General features: G+C 44.3%; 2 protein-coding genes across 2 annotated transcripts in view; both read right to left on the bottom strand.

Annotated features, from left to right (window-relative positions):
• ZCCHC7 (zinc finger CCHC-type containing 7) overlaps positions 1-8,199 on the bottom strand; it is a 140,066-nt gene extending 131,867 nt beyond the window's left edge. Inside the window, exon 1 of the mRNA XM_063129088.1 lies at positions 8,171-8,199. The gene's annotated coding sequence lies outside the window, so the exon portion shown is untranslated. The remainder of the gene's footprint in view (positions 1-8,170) is intronic.
• Positions 1-14,050, bottom strand: part of GRHPR (glyoxylate and hydroxypyruvate reductase) — a 272,841-nt gene that overhangs the window by 197,099 nt on the left and 61,692 nt on the right. The gene's annotated exons all lie outside the window — the stretch shown is intronic.

Genomic DNA, 14,050 nt, shown 5'->3' on the forward strand with positions numbered 1-14,050 from the left:
AGAAAGCCCTCTCCCTTGTCCCAACATGTGGAGAAGGGCTCCTCCAACAGATCTAAGGTCTCGGGCAGGCATATATAAGGAGAGGCGCTCTCTCAAGTATCGTGATCCCAAGCCGTTTAGGGCTTTAAACGTCATTACCAATACCGTGAATTCCAACCGGAAGTGTATAGGCAGCCAGTGCAGCTCCTTTAACACCAGTGTTAAGTGGTCTCTGTATGCTGTACCCGCCAGCAGTCTAGCTGCTGCATTTTGCACTAGCTGCAACTTCCGCGTCGTCTTCAATGGGCAGCCCACGTAGAGTGCATTGCAGTAGTCTAAGCGGGAAATTACTAGTGCATGCACTACTGTGGCTTTCCCTGTCCAGGAAAGGCCGTAGCTGGCGGATCAGCCAAAACTGACCCCAAGTACTCCGTGCCACAGAGTCCACCTGGGCCTCCAGTGACAATGATGGATCAAGTACTCCCAAGCTACGTACCTGCTCCTTCAGAGGGAGCGCCACCTCATCCAGAACAGGTCGCTTACCAATATCTATACACAGAACTCTTCAGTCATACCAGAATCAACTTTTGATACCATTTTTTTTCTTAAAAACCAAAGTAATAAGGGAAGCGTATGTAATGGAGCTATCATACCTTAAAAATTGCAAGAATTCAGATTTTTAAAAATACAAAACTTTGAAATTGTTTGAATATAACATTTAATAAACCATTTTAAATGCACTATTTAATTTGCCTCTAATCAAATCAGTTCAACTACTTTTGGTTCTTGGGGGAACATTTCAGACAGCATGTAAAGTTAATATTACCTATCTTTTTAGTGTTATTTTTTAAATCTAAGTCAAATAAATATCCATACATTTAGGGAAGGCCATTTTTTTCTGACTTAAATCCCCACCTCACGCAAAAAACTCACATCCTGTTGTCAATCATCAAGGCAGTACATTTGCACTAGAAGCTTCCTGTTACGTTTTGCAAACAGCTTGGCTGTTTAGAGCCTTCTTGTGTCAATCAGAACCCAGTAGATTCATAAAAGATTTATTTAAAAGATTTATACCCTGACTTTCAATCAAATGATCCCCAAGGCAATTTACAAAAGATAATAGCAATTAACTCATGCCTTAGTGGTGGGGCAGCTAGGAGACATGCTGGGACAGTGGTTCTCAACCTTCCTAATGCCGCGACCCTTTCATACAGTTCCTCATGTTGTGGTGACCCCCAAACATAAAATTATTTTCGTTCTTTGCTACACGATCCATTGTCATGGGATGGTTTGCTAATGAAAATAATACATGACAATAGTTTTAATAATACAAAAGATGATACATGACATAGTTCAGTCAATACAGTTTCCTAAGACCATCGGAAATATGTGTTTTCCGATTGTCTTAGGCGACCCCTGTGAAAGGGTCATTCGACCCCCAAAGGGGTCCCGACCCACAGGTTGAGAACCGCTGTGCTGGGAGAACATGATGCTACCGCTTCTCTCCACCCCTCTGCCACTGTCTTAATGAACCCTCCAGCAAACGCAGAGGAAATACCTCCGTCCTGAAAAGTGTGCTTCCAGGCAGCACAGGATGTAAGTGCCAGAATCAGCAGATTGGTTGTGCTCCCTCAGTTTGGTAGAAAATCTGATCTTTTTCTACTTACCTTTTCGTTACAATAGGGAAAGGTGTGAAATAAACAGTAATTGGCTATCTGCGTTTGCTGCAAGAGCTGCAGCTGCCTTAAGAAGAAAACAGCCTGGAAATTGTGCATGGAGTTTACTAAAGGGCTGTGCAAGATCACTTTTGCTGCACAGCAGGGTCCACAAATCCACTACCTTTAACAGGTTCTTACTTACAGTTGGCAGAACGTAAGAAATAACCAGAGTTGGTCCTACTGTTTATCATCTTATCCAAGGTTTGATGCAAATAAAATAAGATCCCGCCTCTCCCTCAAGTCTTTTGACACATGCAGAAGAAGAAACATAAACACGTTTTAAAAATGGACATCACAAACGAGAGAAAACTCTGTCTCCTCCCACCTCCATGCCCTTGGTGCTTGTCAGAGGAAAAAGTAGAGGGTCGTGTCCAACGATGTTCATCAGAAGAACATGCACTGTCAGCAGAACGGATCCCCTTGCCCCTCTGCAGCGCCCTGTGCACCTGAAATCAACTCTGGAGGCCTGGGGAGCAGATCTGGGATGCACGCAGGGGGTGCCAGGAACAGGAGAGGAAAAGGAAGTCCCACTGGAAGACTGTTCACTTGACGTTGGATGTAGCACTGATTCTTATCTCACTTGCAAGGAAGTTTCGATAAGATTTAATTTTTTAAAGTTTATATCCCACCTTTCCACTAAAAAGAGTACTTAAAGCAGCTAATAAAATAGAGAATTATTATTAAAACATAAAAAAATAAAAAAATAAAATTAATAAAAAAAGTAACGGGCCCACCACTTAAAGCAAACGAGTCAGCTTAAAAGCCAAAAGTCTGTCTGAGTAAGAATGTCTTTACATGCCAGCAGAAGGACAAAGAAGGCAGGGAGTTCCAGAATCTTGAAGCAACCACTGAGAAGGCCCTATCTCATATTCCCACCAAACATAGTGGCAGCACAGGGATAAGGGCCTCACCAAAGGATCATAAAGCGCAGGCAAGCTCATAGGGGAGAATGCAGTCTTTCAAATAGCCTGATCCTGAGTTGTATAGCGCTTTATAGGTGATAACCAGTACTTGGAATTTTGCCCTGGAACAGTCCTGTATCCAGTAAAGCTATTGTAACAATGGAGTCACGTTGTGCTCCCTGTAAACAGTCTCAGTCGCAGCATTCTGAACCAGCTGAAGTTTCTTAACATTTTTCAAGCACAGCTCCACACGTTATAGACATAGCTGGCACTAGGGTGACCATATGGAAAGGAGGACAGGGCTCCTGTATCTTTAACAGTTGTATCGAAAAGGGAATTTCAGCAGGTGTCATTTGTGTATATGGCAAACCTGGTGAAATTTCCTCTTCATCACAACAGTTAAAGCTGCAGGTGCCCTGTCCTCTTTTAAATCTGGTCACAGTATAGCTGCAGTATAGCTCCTGCAGCTTTAACTGTTGTGATGAAGAGGAAATTTCACCAGGTGCAACATGCATACAAATAACACCTGCTAAGATTCCCTTTTCTATGCAACTGTTAAAGATACAGGAGCCCTGTCCTCCTTTTCATATGGTCACCCTAGCTGGCACACTAGTTTTAGCTATACAAATGTATTTCTTGCAGCTTTTATCCTGGTTGTGTTTTTATACTATATTTTGTATTTGTGTTTTTAGATTGTTGGTTGTTTTATTATGTTCTTCATGGTTTTCATTTTTGTGAACCGCCCAGAGAGCTTCAGCTATTGGGCGGTATAAAAATGTCATAAATAAATAAATAAATAAATACTACTGAAACCTGGATATCCAGGTTCAGGGTTGAATCCTGGAATACACCTGAATTGTGAATCAAAAGCCAGATCTACACCAAGCAGGATATTGCACTATGAAAGCAGTATATAAGAGGCAGGAGCCACACTACCGCTTTATAGCGGTATTGAAGTGCACTGACAACTGTTGGGGCCCATTGACAAATACCTCATACCGCTTTCATAACGCTATATCCTGCTTGGTGTGGCTCCTGCCTTTTATATACTGCTTTCATACCGCTTTTATGGTGCCACGTCCTGCTTGGTGTAAATCTGGCCTTCAAGAAGGGTGTAACCGCATCCAACACAGCTTGAATCCCTATTCCCTGATCTGCCTTTCAACTGACCAGGAGTGCCTCAGCCTTATCTAGATCATCCTTCAATTTGTTTGCCCTCATCCAGTCCATCATTTACATCAGACATTGATTGAGAACTTCCTTGGATTTTGATGGAAAGACAGAATTGTACAGTTGGGTAGAGGTTCCCCCTTTTAAGTACATACTGGCCACAAGTTTAAATAGGAGAGAAGGGTGCACAGATGACACACAGCTACAGTGTTTCTAGCTTGCAAACAGCTAGCAGGGGATAGCTCTCACTGTCAGTCCTAGTTTTAAATTGTCAGGACAGACTCGTTAGCCATGCACTCATGCAAACGGCATAGCTTTACATTTTGCTAGCCATACGCTCACGCGGTAGCAAACGCTACTTGCCAAGGGCAAGTGCCACACCACATCTGTCTGAATACTGTCTCTTCCTCCAAGGCAAAGGAGAAAGAGAATTGCAGAAAACCAAATTGGGAAACGTTAAACAATACTGCTGCAACTTTAGCCTTATCATAGCCTTTCAGAGGGTGGGCCTGCAGACAAGGCCTGTTCTACGTTTTTACTTTTTGTAGAATACCTAGGGGCTGATAATAAAAAAACCTGAAATACATTTTTCAAACATCAATCATACCCCTCAAATAGAAAACACTTTCCACATTTTATAACACACAAAACTCATAACCTGCAACATCACTAGTAGACAAAGGTTGACTTCCATATCTTAAGTAAAGCTAACAGATCCTGGTACTATAACAGCAGATGGTTTGCAGTTCAAAAGAACACAATGTATACGTCTGGGAGGGACTTAATTTTCCACACTTTGGGCTCATTCTTATGAGCCTTAGTCTGTGGGGGTATTTCCCATACGAAATGCCTTGAGTTAATCACCACCCCTTCACACAAAGCAGATGATGAAGGGATGCTTATTGACTCAAGGCTATCAAGCCAAGCCATATTGCCATGCTATATGGATGTTGCACAACAACGTTTGTGTACCAATGTTAGATGGAGACAAGGACTTGCCTGCAACAGAACATATACTATTTAAAGATTCGCAGAAACATTTTTAAGGAGAGAGTAGCAGATTTATACACTGAAAAAGATGTGAACATGTCTGACTGTCCAGAGGAAATCATCTCACAATACAGATGGGAAGCAATTTATCCTGTTGACTGCAACTCACAAATCACTCTCTATTAGGGATGTGCTAATCCTCGGACCGGAGAAGCAGGAGCGGATCGGGGGGCTTCGCCTCCCCTTAAGGCGGAGGCGAAGAGGATCGGGGGAGCCGCGGAGCGTTGCGGATCGAGGTGAAGGCGGATCCTTCGCCTCGATCCAGAGCTCCGCAAAAAAGTAAGGGGGGTCGCCCATGCAGCGACGGCGGCAGAGCCAGGTAAGGGGGGAGGGGGGTCTTACCTGCATCCATCCACAGTCCCAAGGCTGCTTCAACTGAGCCCGAGGACTCAAACAGGAAGACTAGGCCGCAGTTTTTTTTTTTAACTGTTATGGATTGTCAATGATTTGGGACCTTGTCCACAAGCAGAAAATGGATTACGGACAGTATTTGTCCAGCTTTATAAAGTTAACATTATGTATAGTACTCATTTCAGTTTCAAAACACAATTTTCCAACTGTGTATTTAATTGTTACAGCCATTTAAATGACCACATACCCATGATTATACCGATTACAATAAGCCCTTTTTATGCTCCCCTTGTTTCTCCCCCAGTGATATGGTAAACAGCTGGACTGACCATAATTTGTAAGATTAAAAAGCAACAACCCTACCTGCAGTGATGTGAGGCATAGAAAAAATTCCATTTCATAAGTTCATTAGTAAAAATGAAGGGATGCCGGTTACAAGTACAATATTAGGCAAGCCTGACAATTTCAAAGTTGTAATTATCGTTTTTCAGGTGATTTTCTTTAGCAAATATGTGTCAGAATACAAATATGTCATTGCCTGAGAGTGAAATGGAACTAATGCATAGTGAGAGTGAAATAGAAGGTGCCCCAATAGAAGGTGCATGGAAAAGAGTTGAACTCTGATGAAATAGATGAGTCGTACCAGCGTATCATCCACATTTCTTTGGGTTGCTAAAATTAATAATGACACAATCCTATTGACTGCGCTCTTGAAGTCCCTGAACCTGGAGGCTTCTGAACATCCAATGTAGGGCAGGAGGAGCTGCAGAGACAACCTTCGCTTCCCCTGTAGCCTCCCCACCCTGCATATTTTGTAAGTGGCACTTCAGAGGTGGAGAGAAGGAGGCTGCAGAGGCTCAGGATACCTCACATACTGGCCTCTCCTGTCTCCACTCCTCCCTGCCCACCAGAATGCCCCTTTTCTCCCTCACCAATATCAATTTTTAGGCTTCACAGGGCAGCCAACACGATTCTTTCCGTGCCACCTGTAAGGAAGAGGGGTCATTTCTCCGACTCCCTTTTCCAAAGGCAGGTCAGACCTTGGAAGGGGGGAACCCCAATATCCTATGGCCCCTCAGACAATGTCAAGTGGCCAAAGGATTGTTCCCTTAGCATATAAACGGTTTTCAGTTCCTTTCGGGGTTTTCTCTTAAATGTAAGGAAAGTACATACTATTGTCTTTAAATTTTTACAGGAATTCCAATAAAAAATTCTACATAATGTAACATTAAGTGTGCTTTAATTCACCCTTCCCCTCAAATTCTTGTGGTGTATTGGGACAAAAATTAACATAGTGTATTTTTTTAGCTTTGTTTACAAAATACAAGTAAAATAAACATGTTAAATTAGATCTCTCTAGAGCAACAGAACGTTTTCCAATACAAACTAAAAAAAAATCCTATGCAAATGCCCCTAATTTGCATTGGAAATTTTTCTGGAAAATCTTCCAATCCATAATTTTCTGGAAAACCCACATCACTGCTTACCTCACAGATGAAAAAAAATCTGTATCTCATAATAAGGACCAATTCCAGAAGAGTACCTGTTATTCTGTCGTACCAAAAACAATCATAACTTAATGACTAATACATGTATTATCGCACTAGTTTCCATAAGCAGTACCCTATTTTATGAGATATATAAATTGGATAGTGAAGATTCTGGACTTTATATTACATACATAGCAATGTGGTGGGAAGTCAGCAGTTCAACTCTCACCTCTGGAAGACTTAAGCAAGCTGCTCTGTCTCATCCTCAGGGACCCCTCATCCAATCTACAATTGGAATGTGGCAATAATACTGGCCTACTTTGCAAAGCTGTTGTAAGGATTACTAAGATATTGTGCATGGAGCACTCTGAACACCTGTCTGAACACTTGACATGTGCTGTACAAATGATGCTAAGTATCACAATGTGCGTTAGGTATATTCAACATTTGCACAGCTCATACATCTGATGTAGATTTTGCTTACAGAAAATGTATGCTTCAATAAATGTGTCAGTATTTAAGGCGTTACAGGACTCCTGGACAGTATTTAACTTTCCTTATGAACCTTGACATTTGAAGAATAGGTTTGCCATTTTTTGTTCTCAAAAATTCTGGCACTCAAGTACTGTCCCTGAGCATGTGTTAAATGCTTTTCTCTCTGAGAAGAAGAGGTTTGGCCTCTCCCCCAGTTTTCATCCAGCAGCTATTCCATCAGGCAATCACAGACACAGGAATCAGGGCCATTTTATCAGTTCTGTTGAGGGACTGGCAAGTTTTGAACTGTCCCTACTCCAGCTGGTTGTGATAAGACCAAAAATGTCCAGGTGCCTTACAGCCAAACCTCGTGACCTTAAGAATTGACACCTGAATGTTCCTATTTTCCTTTTCCCATCCCCTTTACTATTGGTGCCATGTCTGTTTAGATTGTAAGCCTGAGAACAGATGAATAAACAAATTTTATATTATGGTTTTATACTGTTGTTTTATACTTGAATTGTCTTAATTTTGTAAACCGCCCAGAGAGCTTCAGCTATTGGGCGGTATAGAAATGTAATAAATAAATAAATTATTATTGATCTGTAAGCAGCTCTGGGAGCCTTTCCAGCTCAAGAGCAGGGTACAAGTGCTTTAAATAAATAAATAGTACATACATACACACATTCCTAATTATATAGTAATCAGTGGACGGTACAAACGTTTGAACCGAGAAAGAAAATGGTGTAAGGACGCAGTGCCTTCGAGCATGGGCAAAGTGCTCCTACTCACCCCAAGGAAAACCTTCCTATTCAAAGCAAGGAAATACCCAAAGCACCCAAACTTGGGTGTTTTGTTTTGCCTTTGGGTGTAGTAACCCAAGAGGAGAAGGGCAGTGCGTTGAGAAGGGGGGTGGGGGACAGGAGGGGGGGAGACAAGACCCGGTTCTCCACAGCTGGCCTAAGCGGGGCAGGGGTGGGGGAGGGGGACACGCAAGGCAACGCATTTCAAGTGCTCGCTCACCCACGCTACTCACTAGCGCTGCCTGCTGCGACCAGGAAACCCCTCGCGACCGGAACAGCCGCCGCCGCCAGCGACCCCCCCCCGCCCCTCCTCGGGCTGTACTTCCGCCCGCTGAGAGAAGGGGAAAGGAGGCGGGGCAGGCTCGAGAAACTACGACTGCGCCTGCGCTTCAAGAGACCGCGAGGGCCAGAGCGCAAGCGCACAGGCAACACGCGTAATAAGTCACGCGGCGAGGCGGAAGGCTCAAAGCCTGCACGTGGCGGCGGCAACGCCGGTCCCCCGCCTTGAGTCAAGCCCAGGTGGGGAGGGCCCGGCCCGGCCCGGCCCTCTCGCGAGATTGGAAGCAGCACTGGGTTTAACGGCTTTTCAGCTGGGACGATTCTGTGCCTTAAACCAAAGGGTGTGTAGAAAGTGGGTTTCCAGATGTTTGGGACTTCAACTCCCAGAAGCCTCTGCCAGCATTGCCAACGGAAAGGAATACTGAGAGTTGAAGTCCAGAACATCTGGAGACCTACTTTCTGCCCACCCCAACAGTTTGGCCCACAGGAGGAAGTTCAGCAGAGGTAGGTTGAGCTGGCTTGGCTTACTCATTACCTGTCTCATTATTGGTCTTTACCTGGTAGAAAAAGAACTGCACAATTGGGTCATATCCCAAGAAATCGAGTGCATGGAGCCAGTTCAGCCTACCCCAACCTGTTGAGTGGAGGGTGAGCATATTTTAGAAACCAAAAAGGAGGACAACATGGCTGCCCCCAAAGGGGTGTGTCCAGTCACAAATCCAGCCCCCAAGTGGAATGCCCAGCCCCCAATGGGGGTGCCCACCCACAAGTCCATCCCCCAAGTGGAATACCCAGCCCCCAAGGGGGTGCCCACCCACAAGTCCAGCCCCCAAGTGGAATGCCCAGCCCCCAAGGGGGGTGCCCACCCACAAGTCCAGCCCCCAAGTGGAATGCCCAGCCCCCAAGGGGGGTGCCCACCCACAAGTCCAGCCCCCAAGTGGAATGCCCAGCCCCCAAGGGGGGTGCCCACCCACAAGTCCAGCCCCCAAGGGTGTGTGCCCACTCGAACATGCCGAGGTCACATGTCTGATTTCACAGCACGCAATTAAGACAAACCTGTTCTACATATCATCTTAATGTTAAAATCACTGAAATAAAGAACAAATGAGAGATTCAATGTATCTGAAATTAACTTCACCCACTCCTACTTTTGTAGCTTTTGCTGTACTTTGAAGCTTTTGCTATGCTATGTATGATACAGTCTCCCCTTCCCTCAAATATATTTTCTGACTGCAAATCCTTCACTGGATGATCATAGTTTCACCTTTCCTAACATTTAACACTCCTTCCCCCATCACCTTTCTCATATCCATACCCACACATTCAGCATACTGCTACCACTGAACAAATGAAGCAGTTGACAGGTACAGAAAAATCTAGTACAATAAACTAGCGACCTAGCATTCAGAAAGAGTAAAAAATACTATTACACTGCAAACATTAGCCATGGAACAAAATGGACTAAAGGCTTATTGCAGTCACTTCTCACTAGCTTGTTTCAACTTTTAAAATTTTGTCTTTATACCTCTGGTTCGTTAGCCATGTAAACAAGAACATGGTCAGTAGTAATACAAAGAATATCCAGAACTCACATGCAGGGAAGGAGGGGGGAAATCAAGTCAGGGGTTTGGATTTTTAAATTGTATGGGTGGGGGATGGGAATTTTCAGACCTGCTGGCAGGAGTCAATGTGGAGTAGCAGAGAAGTGGACAAAGGTCTTCGATTGCTGCCTCATGCCTGGCCGTGGAATAGAGGCTTGCCCAGGCACATTTGAATTCTTGTTGATCAAGATGGATGAGTGGAAGGGGGTTAGACAATGCGTTTATACGCCTGCTTTAGGCCCTCCCAGGCTCCTATCCGGGCCTCTTCCTGGTTGATGTCATAGTGTCGACCAAGGAGAGGCCCGGATGGAAGCATGAGCGGGGCTTAAAGTGTTCATTTCAGAAACGTGCACTTTAAGGCCCTGCCAGGCTTCTATCCAGGCCTCTTCTTGGTTGACCATGACTGCTGGGCCACCCGTTTCCCGGGTAAATCGCCCCCCACCCCCAGTTGTGCCAGACAAGGCTCATTTTGCAGGAGATGTCCGGGGTTTTCCAGGTCATCTGGTCAGCCAATACCAGGTTGGGATAGACTAGGAACCCACCCTCCAATTTAGGGTTTTTTTCTCTCCCCTCGCCCCACCCTTAAAAGGAAAATATAGAGAATGAGGGACTAAAAGGATATATACAGGTCAAACCTGAATGTGAGATTCATGCTGCAGGTGGATTTTTGCTCTGAAAAGATCAAAGGCTACAGAACTTGTGCTTCCTCTAATGACTATTGAAACATAATTCCCCCCCACCCCATATAGATGCTTTGCGTTATGTCACATTTGAGTTTATTATCTTCCTAGATCACCTTCACCAACCTGGTACCCACCAGATGCTTTGGGCTATGGCTGCCATAATTCTCAAACAACATGGCCAATGCAGAGGCCACCAGAGAGGGAGGAAGCAGCAGCCAGGCACCTCTCCACCGTGCCTGGGTCCAGCTCCAGCTGAGAGCCCCCTCCCTCCTGCTGTCAACTGTCTCTGCAGAGGCCACCAGTGAGGGAGGAAGCAGCAGCCAGGCACCTCTCCACCGTGCCTGGGTCCAGCTCCAGCTGAGAGCCCCCCTCCCTCCTGCTACCAACTGTCTCTGCAGAGGCCACCAGTGAGGGAGGAAGCAGCAGCCAGGAACCTCTCCACCGTGCCTGGGTCCAGCTCCAGCTGAGAGCCCCCTCCCTCCTGCTACCAACTGTAACTGCAGAGGCCACCAGAGAGGGAGGAAGCAGCAGCCAGGCACCTCTCCACCGTGCCTGGGTCCAGCTCCAGCTGAGAGCCCCCTCCCTCCTGCTACCAACTGTCTCTGCAGAGGCCACCAGTGAGGGAGGAAGCAGCAGCCAGGCACCTCTCCACCGTGCCTGGGTCCAGCTCCAGCTGAGAGTCCCCTCCCTCCTGCTACCAACTGTAACTGCAGAGGCCACCAGAGAGGGAGGAAGCAGCAGCCAGGCACCTCTCCACCGTGCCTGGGTCCAGCTCCAGCTGAGAGCCCCCTCCCTCCTGCTACCAACTGTAACTGCTGAACTTTCCAACTAAGATTGTAGTGCCTGAGTTTGCTTTCCTTCCCTCCTCCTCCTCCCTCCCAATCCCCTTTCCTTTTGTGTCATGTCTTTTAGATTGTAAGCCTGTGGGCAGGGACTGTCAAGAAATACTTTTGTAAGCCGCCGTGAGAGCCTTTTTTGGCTGAATGGCGGCATAAAAATCCTTAAATAAATAAAAATAAATAAATAAATGGTCAGGGCTCATAGCATGTCTAATCCAAAGCACATGGGGAAGGTTGTTCTAAGTAATCTTTCTGTGTGTTTTTAAACCCACAAAAACTGTGTTGAGGTCATTATTAGTACACTAGAATAATTTTACCAAAAATGAGTAATAGAAGAAGGGGAAAGCCACAAATAAGGCAAGAGGGAGCCAAAGGACATGAATGATCCAGCTGGGTCTCTAATAAGAACAGAAGAGGAGCCATGTTAGACCATGTCCAGCATTCTGTTTACACAGTGGACAACCAGATGTCTACAGGAAGCCCCTAGCAGTGTATGAACACAATTATAGCATTGTGTGTTCCTGATCAGCTGGACTGGACTGTCCCTATGTCTTTTGGAGAGAAGTCTACTGAAATCAATAGGACTTGCTCATGCAGAAGACTGCAGCCATTACTGCACTTTTGCATCTTGGCATGAAAGAGAGGAGCCAATGCCTCCTATTTTACCAGAGGCTGAAATCCTGTGCACAATTACTGTTAATATTTTTGAAGCACAGAAATAAGAGAGATCAGAAATAAGACTTTCAATCTAAAACTATGATACAAAAGGAAAAGCGATTGGGAGGGAGGAGGAAAGCAGCAAATTCAGGCTCTCAATTCTTAACGAAGTTCAGCAGGTCATGGAGCTGGATTGAAGCACAGTGGAGAGGCTGCTGCTTCCTCTCCCTCTGATGGCCCCAGTGATGGCTGTTGGTAGCTGGAGAGAGAGAGGCAGGGTCTCAGCTCATATGTAAGCTGATGGCGGGTGCCTGACTGCTCCTGTTTATTTGCCTCTGAGTAAGTATGCATAGGATCAGGCTGCAAGCACTCTTTCAGTTGAACAATATATAATGTGTGTGTGTGTGTGTACACGTGTACTGCATTGTTATGGTCAGTTTATTAAACAGCCTGTTGCAGAGTAAATGAATGGAGTGTACAAACAGACCCTTTAGCAATGTGTTATGAAGAAGGGGTTTGGCTTGGGCAGTGATCCATGGTGGGAGGGCGAAGATGTAATTTTTTTCATCTGTAAAATGTTGCTGGGTAAATGAATGTACATGTGATAATTGGACTGTTTGTCTCTGCGAATTTTTTTGCCCTGTAAATTGAAATAGTTTAAAGAACCCATAAACAACCATGAGTAGAGAATAACAAGTGTGCAATAAATGCCTTGTGTGGAAAAGCTCTAAATATCCAAATTGTCTTTGGTTGCTTTTGAGATAAAAGGACAAAAGACCTTTTAGTGGCATGAGTTGGGTTTTGCACTTTCTACATTTGTCAACTGAACAAAACAGCTACATTGGCAAGAATGTGAACATTTGCTTTAAGAAGGGCATTCTGTTGACTGCTCACATGAGTAGTATTTAGTGGAAGTGAACTGGCAGCTGATTGCCATAAACTATTTTGGTTGTAATCTGGTATAGTTATATACTGGGTACAGTTCAGAGAAGGTTAGGTGTGCACAAATCCCATTCATTCCAATGGGCCTTAAGCACCCCTAACTTCCACTGACTCCAGCCTAGAAGCAAAAAGCTTCCAAAACCTCATCACAGATTTTCCTGTGAAATTACATGGTCAGTGCATGCTTTGTCTCATTCTGTATATATTCTGGTGATGTTCTGCCTTGAGTTACATTTATATGTTTTTATATGTTTGGGAGGCACACTGTGCATGAAGGTTTTACTAGCCTAATATAGGTTGAAATACATTTGTAAAGGAGTGAAAAGTCATAGAAGAACCTCTCACTTCACCCTGACAACATTTGGTGTAAGTAGATAAATGGTGGAACATTTTAATAATTGCACTGTTGGTATATTTTTTAGAAAAGTGTTTCCATATGTGACAACAGATGGCTCACTGTAGAAAGACTCCCCTTTCCCCAAAGCTAGATTTTATGCCAAGCTTATTTGGGGAAAAGAACGGCCTTCTGCATTAATACTGATCTTAGATGGTGTATCAGTGTCTGATTTATTGAAGTATTTCTTTGTAAGTCATGACCTTAACAGAGAACTTGCAGAAAACTAGCAATACTGTATGGCATCCAGCTGAAAAGGGAGAAATTCTGGACTACTCTGTCATGTTTGTCATTTGTAGGCTCCAAGGAATCTATTGGTCTTTGAGGAAGTACTGATTCTTCACTATTTCAAAATTAATGTAGAAATAATGTAATTCAGAAATAATAGATATATTGTTGATCCATTAATATTAGTGCTGAGTTATACCAGCTGTGGACCTAGGCTTTCATCTCTAGAAAATGTCATAAACTGAGACATGGTCAATGCCATGTTTTCTACAGAAAAAGGACGAGGAAGAAGAATTATGCATTATTATATACCATTCTTTGTACTCAAGAGTGGAATACAATAAACTAACAATAAAACTAGATGTTACATATTAAAGGCCTGCTTAAACAAGGGTATCTTCAATTTCTGGCTAAGAGAGCAACAAAGAGGAAGCCCGAGAGATTTCACTTAGAAGACCATTCTAGAGGAATGGCATTACCATAAAGTAGG

Source organism: Elgaria multicarinata, chromosome 6 (assembly GCF_023053635.1).
Source record: "Elgaria multicarinata webbii isolate HBS135686 ecotype San Diego chromosome 6, rElgMul1.1.pri, whole genome shotgun sequence".
In the NCBI taxonomy this organism is placed as follows: Eukaryota; Metazoa; Chordata; class Lepidosauria; order Squamata; family Anguidae; genus Elgaria; species Elgaria multicarinata.